Source organism: Pinus tabuliformis, chromosome Q (genome assembly GCF_031772625.1).
Source record: "Pinus tabuliformis cultivar Carrire ecotype Pingquan chromosome Q, CPIR1, whole genome shotgun sequence".
Taxonomy (NCBI): Eukaryota; Viridiplantae; Streptophyta; class Pinopsida; order Pinales; family Pinaceae; genus Pinus; species Pinus tabuliformis.
The window spans coordinates 529,793,805-529,819,107 of record NC_142296.1 but is presented as its reverse complement, the minus strand read 5'-3'; positions in this window follow the sequence as shown (position 1 = coordinate 529,819,107).

The window sequence follows — 25,303 nt, the reverse complement described above, 5'->3', positions numbered from 1 at the left end:
TTTTCTAATCGTACATGTTGAATCTACAAGTGTTGTTGTTGTGCTCAATTTCTTATTGGAGTAAGGTCCTATCAACTGACAAAGTTTGTACAAATGTTTGAAATGATACTAAATAAGCTGGACCTGGGGGACTCAAGAACAAAATAACAAGAAAATACTTAACTGAGATCTATAGATGGCTAGAATAGAATCAACTTAAACACCCATTAATGTTTGACTGTTACAAAGGCAACATCCCACGTATTATTGGTTAGAATTTTCAACATTGAAACTTGTACTGCACCTTTTTTTCAACTTGGCAATAGCATTAGTTCAATGAAAGTAATGCATGATCTTGATTTTAGGTAAACTAGTGTCATCCACAATGCCTGTGAAGAACATGAGTACATGCTCAAATTGAGCTAACGTCGCTGATATTGGTAATCATCTTCACTAACTAGTGGGTAGATAAAGGATCTTGGTCATTATATCAACACTCACTCCAAGGGGATATCATGTGATTTTGGATCAACACCCTTCCCACTAGGTTATTGTGTAATATAGGCTCAACACTCTCCCCATAAGGCTATTATGGTCTCAACTTCACTAAATAAAGAAAGGCTTTGCACTCTTCCAACATGGATATTGTGTTTTCTGCCTTCATTAATTCACCATTCTAGAATAACAATGGTGTCCAATGGCATGTATTAAAATATTGTGGAAACGTTAATGAACCCAAAACTCTTACATGAATAATGAAAAATTTGATTAGTTATGAGCACAATTCCTATATCCCCACCTCAAAAAGTAAAATATATCCATATCTAAAAAGGATTTTCAATAACTAAAATTTTAGGTAGTTAGGGTCTCTTTCTATGGTAAACCCTCCACTAGTTGACATCACTAACCCCATGGATAAAATCCCTAAAATCAAAATTTCAATTAAATAAGTCAATTTTCCAAAGTAAAACCCACCCAAGGTTCTCACTTATATGGTGACTTGGGGTAGACATAAGTTTTGATAGCAATGTTTGAGCATGTGTTTCCTTTTTCGAATATTGATATGCATAATAATGATATCACTTGGGTTGTTCATAACACTTGATTACTATTAGTTTGGGTACTAAGAATATATTACTCAAATGCAATTTATTATACATGGATCTCATTATTATCAACCACATAAATAAACTTCCTAATACAAAAATTTGAGTTATTCTCATTAATCTAACTAGTATTAGTGTAGGTCCTAAATGTTTGAATTTGAAATGATACCAAATAAGGTGGACTTGAGGGATTGAAGAACGAAAGCATAAGAAAATACTTGCCTGAGATCTATAGGTGGTTGGAACATAATCACCGTGAACTCCCATCAATGTTTGATTCTTACAAAGGCAACATCCCACGTATTATTGGTTACACTACAACAAAAAGGGTCATTGGTGAGGGTTGAAAAATGTCACCATAAGCTCATTGGTGACGTTTAAAAGAGCCTTCCTCACCAAAAATTGAACGTCACCAAAGGTGGCGTCGACAAAAGTATGGGTGTTATGGTGACATTCAAGGTCAGTCACCAATAAAGATTTATAATGAATGATAACAACTGTCACCATTTCATATGAGAAATTACGACAAACCTTAGCTTTCATCACCAAAAAATTGAACATCACCAATGGTGGCGTTGCCAAAAGTATAGGTGTTGTGGTGAAATTCAAGGTCTGTCACCAATAATTATTAAAATGATGGATAGTGACCTTCACCATTTCATATGAACAACAATGATTTATTGTAATGGACATTTCATTACCATCACTATTAATGCATATATATGTGGTGATGTTCATTGACTATCACCATTTCATATGAACATCAATGATTTATGGTGATGGAACTTTCATGGCCATCACTGTTGATGCATATATATGGTGGTGTTCATTGACCATCACCATTTCATATTTTGGTGAAGGTAGAATATGTCACCATAAGCTCATCGGTGATAGTCAAAAGAACCTTGGTCACCAAAAAATAATCATCATCATTCCATCTGAATAACAGGGCATAATTGAATCGAACCATGAGCCTCCTACTTGTAAAGAACATGCTCTTCCATTGAGTTAACACCCTTTAAAGAATTAGACTTGCAAGAATAGATCTAGGGGAATAAGAAAAAAATCCATAGAGAATAGGATTAGAGTGGGAAAAATAAATATGATAAGAAAAATAATAATCAACAACAAAATCTACTAATTTGAACATGTTTAAAGTACATTAAACAGAGATGGCATCCATAGTACATTAAACATACATTGGTCAATGTTGGGATTCATCAATTGCAGACTATCCGTAGTGCCACCAATCTAATGAACTATGACAAGAGATGTCTTCATTAATGGAGAAGCATGTTTATAGCTCAATGTTTCTTGTTAACCACTGTCTCTAACTAACAACCATACATAGTTCTGGCCACTACAAAAAAAGGACACAAAAGTGAGCATAAAGACCAAAACCATAGTACCACCAAGCTAATGAACTGTGACAGGAGATGTTCCCATTAATGGAGCCACATGTTTAAAGCTCACATTGTTTCTTGATAACCATTGGCTCCAACTAACAACCATGCATAATTCTAGTGCATCACTGCAAAACATGGACCCAAAGTGAGCATAAAGACCAAAAGCCCAATCTACCTTAATGGAAAAAAATAAGAAATCAAAACTTACTTACAATTTACCAACCATTGAAAGGATAAAAACGTGAAAGAAAACATCTTGATACTTCTCATCAAGGAAAAACAAAATCATATCACCTTAAATGATGAATTTAGAAACCTTTTGAGTTCAGAAAATGGTGTTAGTACACTCAACTTTAGTTGGTTGGAAAAAATAAGTCAAGGAGGCATTTTAAAATCAGTCAGAATTATTTATTCATGGCATAAAACAAGTTCAATAGTAGAGCATTAAAGATAACTGGACTAGAAAATGAAATATAATATTCAACTAGAAGATATTATAAGGAGAAATAAAAAGGAAAAGAAAATGAAGATGGGCACAATTTTACATTAGCTGATAGCTAGATCCACATGAGGAACATAAAATGAGCTTCTCCCAAACCTTCAAATCAAGGAACCCACGACCTATTCACATAAATGATGGTCACAAACAATAAAATCTTTGACTGCTAATACTTGTTTCTTGTTCCTATCATAAAAGTGAAATATCAAGAGAATATACCTCTGGTAAAGAATGCTCAGTTTGTTAGTTGTAATATTGTTGCAATCATTAGGCTATCATCATTAGGCAACTTCGTTGCATAAAAAACATCATAGCAATAAATGTTGGCTTTATCACCAATGTAAACTAAACTTCATGTATTGAAATTTTAAACAAAGAAAAAGAAAAAAGGTTAGTATATTCATCTTTGAAACGTTGATAGGTACATGCTTTGACCCAAGCAGCTGAAATTATTGATAATGTTACCTAAAATGGAAAATCAAATATGAGAAAATATATTTCAAAGAAAATGTATGAGTGTATTTTACCAAAACTGAGCATTGTATGAGTCTATTATTACCTAAAATATCTCACAACGCTCTTCATCAACTCGAACAAGTAATGAATAATCCATGACATCAATTGACTACAAACGCACATTGAACACAATCATGATAACTATCTGGCTTAGCAAAAATTTGAAACTAAGATTACAATTATAGTTTATTAATAAAAACGAAAACTATATTTACCATGAGAAAGGAAGTATCATTCCAGATTACACTCTCCAAAAGGCACTTGGTTTTATTCCCAAGAAATATTGGAGCAGTTGGCATGGTTTATAAGAGATTCTATTCCAGAATAATTGTGTTGTTTCCTGATGAATATGCATTGTAACGAGAGGAACCATCGAGGTCATAAACCCGTGTTACATTTGTCACAAACAACAGATTTTATATTACCATCAATTCATCCTAATATCTTTACCACCTTTTGCATTCTTTATAGTGACCTGAAATATAAGAACATTATGTAACATGCACACACACAATGAAGGAAACAAAGCATGGTAAACTCTCTAGGATTCTGCAAAAGGTAATTGTCAAATATAGAATAAATAATAATATGAGTATCCAACCTAATAAATACGAAGGATCTTTTCCAAACATGTGGAGCTTCCAGAACATAATGAGTCACATAGATATTTGAAATATTTTGAGGAAAAATTCATAAAAGACTCCAATTTTGTCTTGGTGACTCTCTTAATAACAAATCTTTCATCCAAGGATTTTGCAAAAAACACGTTGCTCTTTCTTCCTTCCCATTTCTTGCAGCAATTTAGTGAGAAACTAAAGTCCATCTCTGTTGGACAACACTTTTTCCTAAGGGAAACAAATTGTTTTTCATAAAAATGGGTTGCCAAGTACTTAAATTTTCTGGGAGGACCCTCATCACGAAAGGATATTTTTGCACGTGTCTTTTCTATATAGTGATGAATCTAAGCCCCCATTCCCTTTGGAGCCATATGTGTAAATATCCTCATATCCTGAACTCATCTCTTTGGAAATAACTTTACTCGAGTCTAAGGAACCATTTGATAGCTAAAGTGGATTTGAAACAACTCCAACCATACCAAATAAATTTGCACATTCCTTTGTTTTATCCATGTCTATTTCCTTTTTATTCTCACTATTAAGTACCTTGTCATATAGGCAAGCCTGATACCCTTGCAAGATTAGTGCATCAGTTATTATGCTTGTTGGCTCATCATTATAAACAACAATAACCATATCGTTGACACCAGTTGGTAAACACAACTTACCCACTCCATTACCACCCAGATGACTAACAGATGAAACAAACATAGGACTATAGTGTCTTTGAGATGCAACTCTAATAGACCCTGATAAATTTTCTTGTAAACTTTTGCTACAACTTTTTGGTAAGCTTGACATAGGAGCCCCAATGAAACTTCCAAACTCTTCTAATAGATTTAATTATTTTACTAGTGAGAGAGGGATGCTTTTCTTAGGCACCTCTATTCCACTTTTATCATGCATGATTTAGGCGTATTTGGACATCATCCTATCTCCTATTGAAATTTGTTGAACTGGATTAAAATCTTTTATGTCTACAGATTCACTGCCACTGGCACCAGTAACCAAGAGGTAGAACCAACTTCCCACCCTTATGATGTCACAGATACAACCTAAGATTTTACTAATTGGCATTCACCTGTCCATGCTGCATCTAATGTATTTGACAAATCATCCAGGATAGGAGAATCATGCTCTGATAGTTTCTGACAGGTTGCCATATCTTCATCCAAACCATTTGTATTGTCCCTACTATCAACTGCTTCAAAAAGCATTGTCTCAAAAACATTGATGTTGGTATTACATTCACCATTCTCCATGTCAAAAGTATGAAACGTGGCATCATTAGTTATATTGGATCAATCTCTAATGTTTGAATCTCTTTCCACATCATCCAAAGATTCTGGGTTGTTTTACCTTCTACCAATTTAATAATTTCCATGCCTTAATTTAATTTTCCATTCACAGTCCCAATTCCCTCTAAATGGTCACACAAGTAGGAATTTCCCACATTATTAATCATGGAAAGTTTCCCAGATCCATTATTTAAAACATGCTTGTCACCAACTTGGATATCTTTGAACTGAAGATTCTCAAAATAGATAGCTCTATCCAAACAATTTCCATCAACCATGGAGCATGTGTCCTTTATCATCAGAATGCCAAAACCACCACTAGCATTATTACTATATTTGGCTGTACCTTGACGGTCTCCAACTTTTTCATTTATGCTAGAATCATATTCCTTATATGGAGTCTTAAAATCCTCTAGTGGACTAGATTCCAATTTGGCAAGAGAGTTTTTCACTCTAAGAGATGAATCTAAATGGAAAAGATGGTGATCTTGTTCATAGGCTTCATAAAGAAGAAGACACCTTATATTGTTTAGCTTTGAAATACCAACAACGAGTCTTCCAAGTTCCAACTTGCCCTTCAACAAACCCTGTTTGAATTTGATAGATTGCATCAAAATAATGAACTATATGAAGAAATGATTTCCAACTAAGTAATCTCTATAAACAAATATGGAAATATTAGAAAACTTAAAGTACATTAAACAACCTTTATATACATCTATAATATCACCTCAAATTCAATTCTCTCTTTATACAACATTCCTTCAAGCTCTGCAATTTTCCTCCTTGATTCAAGATACCAGAATAAAAGGATCCAGATGTGGCGATTTTATGTTTGAGAAAATTACCTCTCTAAACAACATTCCCACTTTATCTGCAACTTGTACATTTGCATCAAAATGCACATTAATTTGGATATAGGGGGTCCTACTTCATTTCTTTTTATGTTATTCCTTGCTTCTCCCATTATTAAGATTAGGTATGTTCTATGCTAGAGCAATTTATTTAAATTTTCACAGTTAGAAATCACATCAACATTACGATAAACTGCAGATAGAACATAAATATAAAATGCAGAAGACAAGCCAAGACAAGAGGACACAAGATGTGGCGCGAGCCAGGGACAAACCCCACAATGTGTGGGGAAACCCTTTGATCAAATCTTCTTTTATCTTCAAAGTTTAGCAGAGAAAGAGAGAGAGAGTGATAGTACAATTACAACAGAAGTCAACACTTTGACTTGTCCAGATCTAAGCATAGATCATCTCCTATAACGACGAGATTAGTTGAAGACATTCTGCTTCAACTGATATCTATTATCGTGCTGCATCTCGTCCTCTAGTTGCACTACTGCATATTGCCCCATGCTGCTATCCAGGTCCATGATCTTTCTCAGACTAATGTGCATCATTATCATGTTGCTGCCCCTGCTAATGTATCATCATGCTTCATGCTGCCCATGCATCATATCAAGCTTCATGATCTCATCTAACATGATGTACTCCAAGTCACCACTGCATGTCACTGAGATCCATATACCAGATCTCTAATTCTCTTTTCCATCGCTGTTGAGATACTTCTCATTTCAGCACCATTGAAGCCATCATTACATAGATCCTCATTGTTGCTTCATATCAACGTGATCCACTCACTGTGATCTTTATGCTTTCATGGATGCACTAAGACAGTCATTACATTATGTCAATGAGCTCTTCATTGAAGTCATCATTATGTGGACTGTTGCAACATACCTTTGTCATCACTGTATATATTTGTTGAGAGTGATTCTCATTACTGCTTTATTATGTAACCCTTGTCACTGTTATGTTGTTGAGACTTCATCATTCCTTTATTATTTTTGTCAAGCAATATGATAAATCCTGTAGAGCGGATCTGCTCCAATACTCACACGAAAGAATGTGAGATACCTCCTTCAGATCATAGGTATGTTGTGACTCTTCTTTACTGCGATGACGTTATTCATTGCTCCTGGCATCGAGGTTGTGACTGCACCAAAACCCTAGGTGCAGTCAAACCTTACTACGACTCCTTTCTGTGACTGCGGCCTCTTATCTCCATTTCAACGTATTCCAATCTACGTATGACCTACGTATATTGCATATGATTGTGACAATGGTATGTATGCGTATATGACTATGACTGTGATGCGTATATATATATATGACTGAGACTAATATATGCCCTACGTATATGCATATAACTGTGACTGATATATGCCCTGCGTAAGACTACGTACATGCGTATTTATGACAATGATATATGCCCTGCGTATATGCATATAACTGTGACTGATATATGACCTGCGTAAGACTGTGTATATATGAACTGCATAAAGACTGTGTATTAATCTTTCAGCCCTGCATAAAGACTATGTATATATGAAACTGCGTAGATAGTGTCACAGCATTCAACCCTGTGTAAATATGAACTGCGTAGATAGTCCTTCCATTGTGACGTATACCTATATGTGGATTTTCCAGAGATTAATCAGCGTAATGAACAACGTAACAGCAAAGCATATCAATGTATCATTGAACAACGTATCTATTGTATGTGTCATGACCTTCAGGAACTGCTTACTGATCCGAGAACATTATAGCCTCTATTGACTACGATTTTATGGCTGTGGCACCGTTGACAGTGTATAAGAGTTGTGCGAATGTTACATAGATGAACGTGGATTCATGGTCCTTCATGACTAGTGTTATGACTACTGCTCTTCCAGGAGCAGATTCTCATGTTGACTGCGGCTAAGGCACGTCTGAACTGTGGCACAGCAGAACTACGGCTAGATCATCATCTCCACAACGTACAACAGCTAGGGTATCATCCAAGGCCAACGTATTCTTCTTAGTGTCTCTCCTTCACCAATAACCCAAGACGTGGAGAGGAGGAGATCACTTGAAGAATATGTGTGTTCTAAATGACATCAAACCCTCTCTTATTTATACTAAAAATGTAGAGGTTGAATAGACACGTCGGTTGGGCTTCTAGAGCCTACATAAGTGCTGGTCGGCTTGATAATAATTACATAAACAAAATAAATTCATATCTCCATAAATACTTATCGGAATCGGATGATCTTTGGATCAATCCTACACCTCGCGATGAGAGGGATCCAATAAAAATATCAACTGCCATAAATAAGCCGACCCACATGGAGTTTGGCCCTAGTTGCCAATTTAACACTCCCTCTCAACTAGGGAGAACTTCATCTGCTGATCCATATGTATGACTGTACTATCTATGCCATTAGTGCCTTGCACTACTCTGCCATCTCTGCTGGCTCTACTCAGCTCTGCTGGCTTTGCTCTGCTCTGCTAGCTCTGCTCAGCGCTGCTGGCTCTGGTAACTCTGCTCTGCTCAGCGCTGCTGGCTCTGCTAGCTTTGCTCTGCTCAGCGCTGCTAGCTCTGTTAGCTCTGCTCTGCTCAGCTCAGCTCTGCTAGCTTTGTTCTGCTGGCTCTACTCTGCTCTGCTCATCTCCGCTGAACTACGAAGAAGAAGAATTGATCGAGAATGAGTCATATCATTCTCCACTGACCTGAAGTCAGTCTCAGAGTGCATACCACTAGTCCCAAACCAGTCTCAACTAACCCGAAGTCAGCTTCATAGTAAGTACCACTCCTACCACTGGTCCCAGACCAATATCGCAGTCTCAGAGAGTGTACCACTGGTCCCAAACCAGTCTCAACCGACCCGAAGTCAGTGTCATAGTATGTACCACTCTCACTGGTCCCAGACGTACTGCACTGACACGAAGTCAGTCTCAGAGTATGTACCACTGGTCCCAGACCAGTCTCAGCCGACTCGAAGTCAGCGTCATAGCATGTACAACTCCTACCACTGGTCCCAGACCAGTATCATTGATCCCAGATCAATGGAGGACATCCTAGCGTAGGGAGTACGGTAGATACAACGATGCGTCCATCGGTATTACTATGGTCCCTAACTTCATTTCCCTGCTCATTGATCAGATGAGAGGTACTTTCCATGAGTCCCAGTCTGCATGGGTAGGATGCCTCGACAGGAGAACTTAATCAATCCTATCCTCACAGGAGAACACATCAATCCTGCTACAATCGCCATGGAGAACACATCAATCCTGCTACAATCGCCATGGAGAACACATCAATCCAGGCTACCATGGAGAACACATCAATCCAGGCCTCACAGGAGAACACATCAATCCTGCTACAATCACCATGGAGAACACATCAATCCAGGCCTCACAGGAGAACACATCAATCCTGCTACAATCACCATGGAGAACAAATCAATCCAGGCCTCACAGGAGAACACATCAGTCCTGCTACAATCGCCATGGATAACACATCAATCCAGGCCTCACAGGAGAACTAATCATCCTGCTACACAAGAGAGCGAATCATCTTGTCCCACAAGAGAGAAAATCATCTTGTTTCAGTGCGCACCACCAAGGGAGGGTGAGTCACCCTGTGGTCGTATGTTGCTCCAATAGAACTGCAAGCCCCCCAAAGCTCCTAGAGCTCAATGTATGCAGCATGCAGGACCCTTTTACAAAGGTCTCTCAACGACTCCAAGTCGTTCAGAAAATCACAAATTTGATCTTTCCTCAGGGCTCTGTCTTGTACATCATCTCAGTGTGATGGAGCCTCCTTGATCATTGACTTACCATATCCCAGATAAGGCAGTAATTGATGTCTATCTGCTGGAGCAATTGTCAAATATGGGATTCCTCAATAATCGAATCCCATCTCTGGTTGTCACAAAGATTCACAGTGATATTCATCATGTGTACAAACAACTCACTAAAGAGCTTCAACAACCAGACTGCCTCACAGAAGGCCATACTATCAACAATGTATTCTGCCTTGGTGATGCTCAGAGTCATCGACTTCTGCTTCCTGCTCATCTAGGATATCAAGGTAGATTCCAAACAGCACTGAGAAGTGCTCTAGTGATCCTCCATACTTCCTGCCCACTTATCATTCGAATAATCATGTGGTTTCATATTTCTGGCAGTGTATCTCAATTCATGAGAGATTGTGCCCTGAAGATATCTTAGAAGATTCTTGGCACCAATCTAGTGAGGCTCAACCAAATATGAGCTCACCATGCTAACTGCAACATAGATGTCCGGACGGAGGTTCTCCAAGAACATCAACGCGAATGAGTTTATGAAACTCAGAGGCATTTCCCAAATCTGGTCTGACATCATTACCATATAACTTCTGAAAGTTAAGATCCTCGAGGCAGTCACAAGCTTGCAGCTTATCTTCTCACATTCAGAATCCAACTCCCTCTGTCTTCTATAAATGAGAGGGTCTGCACCTGTCAGACATAGGTGCCGGTACGAGAGGTTTATCATCCACAACCTTCGAGTAATGGTTTGGATCGGTTTCACTCCTAGTGAATCTCAACTGCATTAGATAGCTATCAATCCTCTCATACTATGCCCGAGGTGTTTTCCTTCAAGCCATAGAGGGCTTTCTTCCACCTGTATACATGAGATTCCTTGATCATGATTCTCAAACTCCTCGGGTTGTTCCAAACCTGTGAACCTGCTACATGAGGGGAATGGTCCCCTTATAATATTTTCCTTCGGTACTTTTCAGATACGTACCTTCATGCTTATTTTTGAATTGAGGCATCCAAGTCACCATCTGACTCATAGACCTCCGGTACTGGGTCAATGGACATGGTCCCCAGTGGACTTCCTGCAACTTGATACAACCCTGAACTCAAAAACATCTTTAAAAGATCTATGTTCAAACACATACCTTTCCATCGATAAGTGCCACCCTGTAACCTTTGACTCCCATTTCCGAGATGGACATCAAGTTCGATCAGGTACATAAAAGAGATTTTGGGGTTCCTTGCTTTTGTGGAAGAGTCGATCATTTCCTTGATGACCTGCATTACTAGTCATTCTTTTGATCATGGAAGATGTCCCAGGAATGATTGTTATCTTCATCAAGAGATGTGTCTTTGCCATTCAGACACTCCTTCGCATAACAGCCGAACTTATTTCAACAAGGCATCTGCCTTTCCTTCCACCCTTAGATCCAAACTTCCCAATGAAGTGATTCTAAGATGGACCATCAGAATCTTCCGCTGCGCCATTCTGATAACATTCTCTGCTTTGACTTCACCCTAGGTGAATTATGAGGAACTCATTGATCCTTCTGTCTTCGGTGATTGCTCTTTCACTCTTGCTTGGGCATTGTCTTCACCTCAGCTCTAATACCATGTTAAGATTAGGTATGTTCTATGCTAGAGCAATTTATTTAAATTTTCACAGTTAGCAATCACATCAGCATTACGATAAACTGTAGATAGAACATAAATATAAAACGCAGAAGACAAGCCAAGACAAGAGGACACAAGATGTGGCGCGAGCCAGGGACAAACTCCACAATGTGTGGGGAAACCCTTTGATCAAATCTTCTTTTATCTTCAAAGTTCAGCAGAGAAAGAGAGAGAGATATAGTACAATTACAACAGAAGTCAACACTTTGACTTGTCTAGATCTAAGCATAGATCATCTCCTATAACGACGAGATCAGTTGAAGACATTCTACTTCAACTGATATCTATCATCGTGCTGCATCTCGTCCTCTAGTTGCACTACTGCATATTGCCCCATGCTGCTGTCCAGGTCCATGATCTTTCTCAGACTAATGTGCATCATTATCATGCTGCTGCCCCTGCTAATGTATCATCATGCTTCATGCTGCCCATGCATCATATCAAGCTTCATGATCTCATCTAACATGATGTACTCCAAGTCACCGCTGCATGTCACAGAGATCCATATACCAGATCTCTAATTCTCTTTTCCATCGCTATTGAGATACTTCTCATTTCAGCACCATTGAAGCCATCATTACAAAGATCCTCATTGTTTCCTCATATCAATGTGATCCACTCACTGTGATCTTTATGCTTTCATGGATTCACTAAGACAGTCATTACATTATTTCAATGAGCTCTTCATTGAAGTCATCATTATGTGGACTGTTGCAACATACCTTTGTCATCACTGTATATATTTGTTGAGAGTGATTCTCATTACTGCTTTATTATGTAACCCTTGTCACTGTTATGTTGTTGAGACTTCATCATTCCTTTATTATTTCTCTCAAGCAATATGATAAATCCTGTAGAGCGGATCTGCTCCAATACTCACATGAAAGAATGTGAGATACCTCCTTCAGATCATAGGTATGTTGTGACTCTTCTTTACTGCGATGACGTTATTCATTGCTCCTGGCATCGAGGTTGTGACTGCACCGAAACCCTAGGTGCAGTCAAACCTTACTGCGACTCCTTTCTGTGACTGCGGCCTCTTATCTCCATTTCAACGTATTCCAATCTACATATGACCTGCGTATATTGCATATGACTGTGACAATGGTATGTATGCGTATATGACTATGATTGTGATGCGTATATGTATATATGACTGAGACTGATATATGCCCTACGTACATGCATATAACTGTGACTGATATATGCCCTGCGTATATGCATATAACTGTGACTGATATATGCCCTGCGTAAGACTGTATATATGAACTGCATAAAGACTGTGTATTAATCTTTCAGCGCTGCGTAAAGACTGTGTATATATGAAACTACGTAGATAGTGTCACAGCGTTTAGCCCTGCGTAAATATGAACTGCGTAGATAGTCCTTCCATTGTGACGTATACCTGTATGTGGATTTTCCAGAGATTAAGCAGCGTAATGAACAACGTAACAGCAAAGCGTATCAATGTATCATTGAACAACGTATCTATTATATGTGTCATGACCTTCAAGAACTGCTTACTGATCCGAGAACATTATAGCCTCTATTGACTGTGATTTGATGACTGTGGCAACGTTGACAGTGTATAAGAGTTGTGCGAATGTTACATAGATGAACGTGGCTTCATGGTCCTTCATGACTAGTGTTATGACTGCTGCTCTTTCAGGAGCAGATTCTCATGTTGACTGCGGCTAAGGCACGTTTGAACTATGGCACAGCAGAACTACGGCTAGATCATCATCTCCACAACGTACAACAGCTAGGGTATCATCCAAGGCCAACGTATTCTTCTTAGTGTCTCTCCTTCACCAATAACCCAAGACGTGGAGAGGAGGAGATCACTTGAAGAATATGTGTGTTCTAAATGACATCAAACCCTCTCTTATTTATACTAAAAATGTAGAGGTTGAATAGACACATCGGTTGGGCTTCTAGAGCCTACATAAGTGCTGGTCGGCTTGATAATAATTACATAAACAAAATAAATTCAGATCTCCATAAATACTTATCGGAATCGGATGATCTTTGGATCAATCCTACACCTCTCGATGAGAGGGATCCAATAAAAATATCAACTGCCATAAATAATCCAACCCACATGGAGTTTGGCCCTAGTTGCCAATTTAACACCCATGCCACCTTCTTAGATAGCTCCTCTATTGTTATTTAATAATTAAGATTAACATTGGATGAAACAGAAACAATGAAACCATTTTCCAGATCTAAATCTTTTCATTGCTTATCTTGAAGCTCCAAATATGATGTGACTACCCTATATGAACCTAGACCTATAGGAGATATAATTTCATTTGGATATGCCTTTATTGAAGCTGACATACAAATAAATTGCTTGAAGGAGTAGTTGGAAATGAAGTTCGTTGTCCAGATCTATATATATCCCACTATACCCCTGTAACTTGAGCATATGTATCTCCTATGGAGGATTTCTTAAAAATAATTTATGTTTAAACAAGATTGGTTCCATCAACACTAGATTTACTAGTAACATGTGATATAGGTGGCCCCATCCCTCCACTAGTAAGAGGTGGTTTGGACTCTCCCTTATTCTTATCAATCAGAGGGTCATCTTCTAAGGCAGAGACAGTTGACATTGTCTTATACATTTTCAGGTTTTGCATTTCTTATGACTGGTTTTGTTCTGGAATAGGAAAAACAGAACTGGGTATCATAGAAATAGATCTATCTAAACTTAATTATTTATCTGGAAATGCAACAATTATTGGTGATTTCAAGGGAAGTTTAGGCAAGGTGGCACCTTCATTTGCAAGGAAACAGGTCTCAAGGGCTAAATGGTAAGCTGCAAACCCTGCATATTGAAAAACATGGTTAGCTTTCTTCAATTGATCATGACTTGATCCCATAAGCAGAACTTGTAAACACAAGAGCAGAGTAAGTCCCATAAATTTTGACTTCAAGAAAAGAGCATATAACTTAGGATCAATATGTCACCTAATTTGGATATAGTCAAGCATATGAGGTACTTTCAAAAACACAATTTTGAGAACCTCTTTACTTTGTTGGAAATATTTCAGAGAAAATATTAAATTGGTTTTGAGGCTGTAGTCTCCATCTGTGAATTAGATTACCATAGCATATATAATAGAAGTACCATTTATACTAGATAGATTAGAATTTCAAGGCATATTAAGCATAAATATAATACTTATTTTAATGACAATAAGATATTAAAAATACACAATGAATCCTAGACAGTTTTCCACCCTTGGAATCACCATCCTAGACTGGAAAATGGGTTTCTAGTTTGTATTTGAAATGCAGATTTATTGATTCACATCAGAATCTGTAGGAAAACACTAATCAACATGAGAAACATTTCCTGCATAAAATAAAAAATAAAGTTGTAAAATACCTTGCTGATTTTGGAGGGAACAGGTAGAGTGGGTCCACATGGCCTCCCCACACCAACTGGCATTTGAGGAGGGATGGGCCCCCTATTTATCAAATTTTTTCTCCTTGGCTCTCTACAAAAGTACTTGAAACTGCAATTCATCTCATTTTTCAGTTTCATACTTTGGAGAGAAGATTTGGACAACATAAATGAGAACATATTAGGGTGGGCAAGTTTGGTAGAACAACACTGAAAGCAACTTTGGCAAGTAGATTTGAAGGGAGGAACATAGTATTTTATAGCAGAACAACACTCAAAACTCTTACTTTTTATTTTGTTTCTTACTCTCATATATTCTTTTGATGGAATCTCATTCATCATCTTGGGGAGGGTATGATCATAGAAATCGTGGTGGAAGAAGTGACAAAGGGAGAGGAGATAGAGGAGATGATGAAAAAAATAACAGAAATTTCCCATTGATTCCCCTATGTGGAACTGTGTAATAGAAAGATAGAGAAAAAGAATAAAAATAAGGTGGAAAATTGTAACTACTTATGGAATTGCATAGGTGCAAGGAAAATTTTGGATTCATACCCAAGGGGTAAAGCCCTTTTTCTTTGGATTCCTAACAATGGGGTTAAGTTTTGTAATCTATCACCCCAAAGATTGAGGCACAATTTCAAAAGGAGCATGATGATGCAGAGTTAGCCAGGGAAGGAAGGAGGGGAAACAAGCATGTTCTTGTAGGTTAAAAAAATGGGCAACTAGTTTCCTCAGAAATTGAGGAACCCTGGAAGAGATTGAACAAAAAACTCTTGGAAATAATGTTTGATTGCTTGTAGGAGGGAAGAAACAGATAGTGGAGTTTCCCTTGCCATACATGCATGTGGTATTCCCTTTATAGAGTATTATGTCTCTATATTGGCAAGTCATGTTTAGAGTGGTGAATGAAGCACCCACTGGTTACAAGAGAAAATTTTTGAAAAAGTATGCACCACCATTATACAGAAGGAGAAGCTGTTATGGACTAATACAACAAACCAACCATCAATAAATTTGATAGTATGTCTCTTTCAAGCCCATACTTCTTCAGAGAAATAAATGCTTCAAATAAAGAGAAGAGCATTGAATGCATGGTTGAGACTTACAAAAGTAATTGAGATTTCAAATCATGGCTACACTATTTGAATATGGATACTAATGCTATAAAACAAAAATGTGTTCTTAAACAAATCCCATACAACCAAGTTGTAGGTGTCTACAACTCACAAAATGAAAAACATGTGAATTTTCGAAAATGCTAGAAAATTTAAAAAATAAGTAGACAAAATTAAATACATGGATGTGTTGTAAACTTATATAGAGGTTATGCCATAAATACCTTTTAAATAAAGATTTTTGAGGCCTTTTTTTGTTTTTTTAACAACGATTTTAGGGGGGATATTCCTGGAACTTGTATAGGGCATAATTTTTGTTGTACCTTTCAATACAAAGACATATACAATACAAGCAATCATATGTTCACCGTTTGTATATGTACAATACAGAAAATGTGCGAAAAAATAAATACCCCAAGCCCAAACTAGGTTGTATGGTGACTATGCTTCAAACATCATGCAAGTTATCACAGACAATGCAAGGTCACGCAAAGAAATTGATGCAATCATTGAGCACGCATGACCATATGTTTGGGACACCATGTGCAGTTCATAGTTTGAATCTTGCCTTCAAAACTATTATGGTTGAAGTTGCACAAACAAAAAATTATTTTGATTTAGCAAAAAGAAATATAAGTTTTTATTACGGAGGACCAACATGCATAAACAATTTCCCAAGCTCCAGCTTCTTCAAATTGGAGAAAATAGATATTCATCACACCATGTCTTGATTCATCTTCCGGCACTTGGGGTTGTTTTGTCTTTTATGGCAGTTTGTCCCAAGTGGAAAACATGGAGATCACCCAACACTGAAAAAAGTGGTGCACATCAGAACTATCGTTCTCGATTAGGCTTGTTGGGGTTATATTGAGTAGTTTATTTCCAAATTGAAGCCATAGTTGATATATTACAAACTTTTTGATCTAGATAATGCAGATTAAGACAAAGATTTTTCATATGTGCATTTATTTTGGATACAAGAGAATGACATACAAAGATAGCAAGGATCGAATTGTCAAAACAACTGCAACAAATTTCAATCCTATGACCCAATCAATACAATATTGTGTAGCTATAGTGTAACATTGTATGATGAACACTATGATTGTATAATGTTTTACAAATGGAGTGTAAATATTATTGGATGTCAAACCTCCATGAAAATATATGTATTTGTTTAGTTCTTGTAAAAATTGGTTGCACATGCAATAATATCAAACCCGAGAATGAATGTTGGTGTAATTATTTGGATATAGGCCACTAAGTGAATAGATCAATGTGAAATTCTTGCCATTGTCCTTTCAAATTGATTGTCATAGAGTATATTCTTATTTTTTGTTGGAAATGAAGTTGTCTTCCATATATCAAATGGAACAACATTTTCCAGTCTATAAAAAATTTCTAACAAAGAACATCACACCACTGAGCCTAACAACATCTTTATTATCAGAAATTCTAGTTTGATTTTAAAAGCTAGCACATGAGAAGTTTGGTCATATTTTAGACTTTTCTATCTTTTCTAGTCATAATGATGAGCTTAGAACTTCTAGACTATGTCCATTTGTGGTCCCTATTCTGCTGCCAATAATCTCAGCATGTGTGCAAGTGCTAAGTCATTTTTCCTTTGGGACTATGGACATGTTTCAAAACATTAAGACAGATTTTGCGAGCACATCATCGTCATAATTTCGCACATACTGATTCATGTGTCCAGGATCATGTTACTATAATCCATAAAACCTTGATTGGGAACAAAATATGCATCAAGACAAACTATCTACATCAAAATGAAAGGTACATGCATCACAATGATCAACCCATAACAAGAAACATGAGATCACCAAGAATTAGACCATTAAAGAAAAGATGGAAACGATGTAGCAGAGAGTTTGTTACCATCATCAACAAACTGTTGTACATCTACATGAACAATATCATCTCAAGGATGGGAATCACTACATTTTAGAAGGAGAAACATTGTTAGGCTGTACATCTCAAGATGAAGTACCAACAATGATGACCTCATCTAGCAAGGGAAGGCTACAAGAAACATCCAAAGGAGAGGATGGATAGATGATGAATTAATCCCTTTAGTCTCAGCTCCCCATAGACTATTCAATAACTACACAGAATGAACTCGAAGGAGTTTGTATAGGTGGACCAACAGAAGATGGAGATGTGGAAAGGTTCACTACAACCAGTTGGGAGTCATCAACAAGCAACCCAACAAGAGAAGAAGAGGCATGTTCCATGGATACATGTTGAGAGTCATCACCAGAAAGGAGATATAGAAGAGATCTTAGCAGTCATCATGAAAAGGCTCATCAAAGATAACATCTTGATGCTTAGTCACTTGGTGAGAGGTAGGGTCAAAGAGATGATACCCCTGAAATATTTCATAGTAGCCAACCAAAGTCCTATGAAGAGTCTAATGGATAGGAGATATATCATGTCTTTCATGATACAAGTGGGTCCATGCACTTGATCCAAAGAACCTAAAATGTGAGATAGAGGACTTCCAGTCATGCAAGAAATAAGTTTTTGACCTTGCATCAAGGAAGAATTATCAGTCTACAAAGTAATGCTAGTGTTTTGTTCCTAACCAATGGCTTATTCCGTCCCAGAAGGCCAACTAAAATATGAATGTAACGTTTTGCTCCTATCCATTGTATGCGCTTTTCTCTCTCCTCACTTAACCTTAGTAATTCATTAATAGTAGACATCACAGTCTTCTCCTCATCAGAATCTAATTTAGGTTTCAATGAAGCTATTGCGACAATTGTATTTTTATCCTTCCACTCTTCTATAGACCTTCGAAGTATGATATTCGGTCTGAGATCTTTACTGATTATCACTTGATTAGGCACGGGACAAGTAGTGTGTCCCTCTACAAAACATCTTTCAATAGAACTTCTATCAAATGTTTGACAAGAAGAAATCTCAACAGGATCTTCCATTACCTCTCAAGAAATTGGATAGTAAAAGGATTGTAAGGGAGGAAAATAATGACTTCCCAAAGAGAACCTTTTCTCGTAATATATCTTATCCCTCTCTTTGGCAGAAGATGCCACATCTGCACAATGAAGTAATCCAATGATTTGTTCCATTTGCAAAGCCTCTGCTTCATTTTTTTTCTTCTCAATATGGTATCTTCCATATCCCTTTTAAACTCTTCGTATTCTTGTTTCAAAGTCAATGTATCAGTGGAAACTCCCACTACTTTAGTAATATGCAAAAGTAATTTATTTGTGTAAACACTATCATATGCCTTTCTCTAATCCGAGATTTAATTTTATCAACAATTTCCTCTTTTGCCACTATTTCCTTGAACTTGGCATTCTGCATATCCTTACAAAGCTTATCAGTTTTATGTCTAATAGCTAGTGATAGATCTAATGCTGAGAGAGGAAGCAAACTCGGAGCATGTCCAATTTCCCTCGTTATATCTTGAAATTGTTTCAAAATATTCCTACAATTGATAAGAAGATAAAACTTGCTCTTTTGTGAACAAGTATCAATAACATTCTTTGCAGCCTTGAGTACCCTTTCAAAAATCCCAAGAGATTGTCTAATAGTCTGAGTTTCCCTTACATTCTTATTATTAAGCTCTGTTAAAATGGGCCTAATATTTTCCAGATACTTGGAAAGTTCCCTGAGGCTCTCTTGGTCATAAATCACATCTTTGGCCACATGAATGGTGTCTCTGACTAGCACTAAAACTTTGGTTATCAACTCAAACACTGGTGCAAGTGATGCATTACCAATTACTCCATGTGAAGTGACTTGACTAATTACTCCAAGAGAAGACACCATTGTTCAACTTTGCTTGTTATGCATCCAAGGAAAAATAGGAAGAGATAGATAAATTATAGAAGATCTTATCCAAATTTATGGTGATTTCTTCAGTTTAGCCACTAAAATATGTATAAATTTAGAGTGTAGAAAACAATGCCCCATTATGTAACCATTTATATATCATATGCAGTTGAAGAGCTAACCAAGAGTTAACCTTTCAACCAGGACCACTGAGGAAAACCTTCCAGGACCAACTCTTCAACGTGGCTGTTGACCGCTCAACTAGGGCATGTACTATTTCAGAGGTGAAGATTGTCTTTGAAACACATGTACAACTAGGAGCATGCCTAGAATGGAGAATACATGAAGGTCACATGCCTTCTCCCAATTCATAACAGGTTGAAGAGGTTGCAAAGGTCTAAATATCAATATCTATACCATGTCCCATGTATGAATCTTACATTTTTACAACTCAATCAAACACCAAAACCAACTTTTTTCTTACAAGTTTGTTAGATACTTTTTGGGAAAGTGATTTGGAAATTGTGTTGGATCACGAGAAGACTATGAGTTCCTAAATAGCCTGTGCATACCAAGCATGGGGTACTCAACGTAGTTATGTTTGAGCCTTAAACTTTTCTAATTCCAAATATAAAATCGTTTGCAAGATTGACTGTTGATGGTGAAATTCTATTTTATATCATGTACCCACATATCATCACAACTCATTTAGCATTAAACAATTACTCTCGAGCCCAACTGTAGGTAGAGAAATTCTATCTTATATCGTGCACCCACATACCACAACTCATTCAAGATGAAATAGGCCACCCACCAAGGATCAACTCTTAAAGTAATATGTTTCAATCAAAACATTAACCAAATCGTTTACCTAATTAAAGTATAGAGACACCTAGTTTACCTGAATTGCGAGCTCCAGATCCTAATTCTTTTCACATTCTCCCAATTTCTCACCAGAATTCACCCCAAGAAAATTCTCCATAATGGTAAATCACCCGAATTCCATTTGTGATGCTTCCTCTATCTTTCTAAGCCTAAAATTCGATAATGTTTGATAGTTATGAGTCATTTGACTGCAAAAATACCCATCTTACAAGGCTTTGAGCTATTTTGGAAAAACCCATATGGTTGATGGAAGGACCTAAATGGTTGAAAAGATTCGTGTTTCATGTTGAAAGGACTCTCTACAGAAGGGAATCACCACAATTGGAGAAATTGAGAATCCAATATCTTGAATGAATTCAACATACCTGCAATTGCATGGTTGCACCTGCCCTTCTCCTCCTTACCTGATAAACCTTGCAACTTGAGGGAAATAAATGAGGGAAAAAACAATTTTGATTTTTGAAAGACAAAAATCCCATGAAACCTTAAATGAAATGCATGTGTTTTTCCAGTGGAATTAAATTTAAATGAAATGTGTAAGTCTTTTATTTTGGTTAATAGGGTTTTATTAATCGTAAAAAACCGGTTGGGTCTTTATGTCACCAAACATTATTTGAGGGGATTTTGATTGATTGATATCAAAAATGTGATTTATGGTGAAATCAAAATAAGCTTTGTGTAGTTAAAAAGTGTATCAATGTAGTAATGTTATGGTAATAATTAATTTCAATGAAATGTTTGGTTTAGTAAAGATAAATAATTTTCAGAGATTTTCCATGATGTAGGGAGTCAATTTGGGAAAGGTGATAGTTTGGCTTCCACATGCTTTAGAATATTGATATCTTTTTGTCCATAAACATTAGGGGTTGAAAAATAACATAGGCTCTATAGCTAAGTTTGTTCCAACTTAGCTATATTTTGAACCAAAAATTATTGTTGACCTCATGGATATGATAGAAATTTGGTGGCTTGTAGGGTATTCTTGTCATGAAATAAATGGACGTACTAGGTAGGTAGGAAGAATCATTTTGGTGGAGCTTGGCCATAAAAGGGACATCTATCTTTGAATAGTTTTAAGAGAAAATACACCTGGTGTATTATGATTGTAGGGACGTCACTTTAAAATCTAGGCTAGTCTGTAGTACACACTCACCAAAGAGTGATTAGTTAAACTCACAAAAGTATTATAGGTTACTCTAGAGAAGTAGGTGTTCTTGTGCTCTCATTGGCTAGGTATGGGCAATGAAGATAGAGTAAGATAAGGATTTAGCCACTAGGATTTCCTATAATTTTGATCCTTTTTTATAGCATCACCCTTCTTAAGGTAGTTCTACATTTAGATTAATTGAGAAGAAAAACGTGAAATTAAGATACCGTTTGATGGACCCTTTTAGTTAAGAATTACTATTGGAAGGAGATACAAAAAATATTTTGTGAAGAGTATCTAGTATTGTGGCTAAGATGAGGGTTATGAGTGCCTTAGATTTGTATACTACTCCTCATGTATAGTATTTTCTCATGGTTATTCTAGTTATTATCATTTGCAATTATAATACAAAACCAAGGGAATATTGGAGGTTTACTTAGGTCTGCTATTCTTACCATAATAAAGTTACATATCTAAAGCCTACATAAAGAAAGTTATCTACTTGGAATCATCATAGCCCAATATCTAGACAAGGGGAGATATCATAGATAACAAGCCATACTTAGTAGGTGCAAGTTTGATATGTGCCACCTATAATTGGGTTTACATGGAAATCCTTAAAAATGGGAAATCTAATTTATTAATTGTATTTAATGCGAAAATACCATGCAGTGGAATTTTTTCATTAAGGTTCAGTAAGTTATGATTTCAAACTAAAATGGCATAAATGGAAGTAAACCTGAAAGAATATCTTGGTTCATAATCTAAGATATTGTTCATTGGCTTAATATTGAATTCTTGTAGTAAGCTTGAGTTCAATATAAAACTTGATCATCATTGATAAGGGATTTATCTCCCAAAGGCATAACTCCCTTCCACTTCATCATTTAATGCAAAAGTCAAAATGAAGTATATACACTAGCATAAACATTACCATTGACATGGAAAATATCTAGGAGGATAAATTATTTATTAGTATGACTCATCTTATTTATGTTGAAGCTCAAATGGATGTAAATATTGAGTGAATCCTAGCAGCTCAAGAATTCAATAAAACTATTATTTCAAATGGAAAATCCATACAATGGTAGTATAATTGAAATATTGTCTCTTGCCATGTTATGGTTTCATCATCTTAAGAAGCCTCTAAATCCCCTAGGCCCTAAACCCCCTAAACCTACCTTTATCCCTAACCTATTAACCCCTAACGCCTTAACCATTGAGCCCTAGTCTAGTCTTATTAACCCTTAAGCTGCTAAAATTTAAACTGCTAACCCCTTACACCCTATACCCCTAAACCTTAAACCCCTTAGCCCCTTAACCCTAATTAAAATACATCTTATGTCTACTTCTTATCTTCTTAACTTACTGTCAATTTGTTGTGTATGTAAAATACATCTATAACGAAAAAAGAATATGTTATTTTATTAATATTTTAAAGTTGAGTTGTTAAATTTATATATACTTAATATTTTGATTTTTTTTTTAAGTTTTGAATCTATTTATATATTTAATAACATAAAAACTTAAAATAGATAAATTTAATCATAATTATTAATGAATTTCTAAAAACAAATTGTATAAGTAGTTAATAGTCAATAAATATTGTTCAATTATTATATATAATAATAATTTTAAAATAAATTAAGGGAATTGTTTAATTTGTTATTGTCAATATTGTTGGGTATTTGGTTACTTCTCTTTTAATAAGTATATCATTATGGCCCATGAGGTGTATACTACTTGGTTTGCATGGGGTTTAGTCCCTCACAGTTTCAAACCTCATGGGGAGGGGTTGAGGATGGAAGCCACTTTGGCAAAATTAACTGTCCCAAGGGGCATCCAAGATCGAATAAGCCTCACACAATCATGGTGGATAACATCCTATTGTGGGTAGATCAGTCTTCCTCTATCCAATAAAAGGGCTAGCCCTGGCTTAGGCTCAGCCTAATCATAGAAAAGAAAGTATATCATTATGATCTCCTTGAATTAAGGATGGTACTATGTTATGTCATTAATGAAGAGTCACTGGAAAGTAACAACATGGAACAACTAATCTTAGAGCTTATAGCAAAAGCATCAAGAGTTAGAATATAATTCTTAAGTGATCATAGTAAAAATAATACACATCGAAGATATCATATACACATGGATCATACATATCAAGCTAAATGTGGTAGCTAAAACAACCTCTTCCTACACCTAGTGTCCTAGACGGACAAGGAAAGTTGTCATAAAACCAATGATACATCCATGAATTACATATAGATCCATATATCTCAGTTGGGAAATGATCGATGTGAAAAGAATCACAGGGGTTGAGATGACAATCAAAAATTAAAAATATCCTCTAAAAAATCATATAGAAAGTGGGGTAACATGTCCTATGACATCCAACTTGCAATCTATGATGGGAAATCCTCAAAATTCAATGACAATGATGATAACGATCATCATATGATGATGACTTGGATGATGATGTTAAAGATAATGATTATGATTATGACAATGATGACATTTAAAAAGGGAGAAGATTGGCCAAGGTCATTAGCATCATCATCATCATCATCCTATCCTTGGAATTTGGGATTGATGCCTTATGGTTTTATTAAGACTTAGACCAAACTAATTTCAAGGGCTCTAATCTAGGTTTTGATGGTTTCTTAGTAGTCATATGTACTCCATTAGGATGTGTATATGCATTATAAGGGTGGTGCAAGTTAGTGATGAAAGGAAAGTTGTTTCACCAATGTGGACAAACACCTCTATGGTTTTGACCAAGTTTCTTAATTATATAAAACCTTAACCAAAATCAACATTATTTTTAATCACAGATTGACCTTATCTTTTGTGTATGGGTCAACTGTAAGATTATCTTACAAACTAAACCTCAATAGTGTTTAACTATTTGTAATGAAATAAGAAAAAAAATTGTATTACGACAAAAAATAGGCATTTTATTGAACTTTCGATGGATGTTGACCAGAGAGATGTTGTCCAACTGGAAAAATATTGACTTTGTCAATCGTCAATATTCCAATAGATAGATAATTGACCTAGTCAAATGTCAAATATTTGATGAACATTCAATTGTTGTTGCATATTTGACCAACAAAATTATCATCAAATATCTAAATAACTTATCATAGGATATCTGAAGATAATTGTGTTTGTTGGATATCTGACAAATGTCG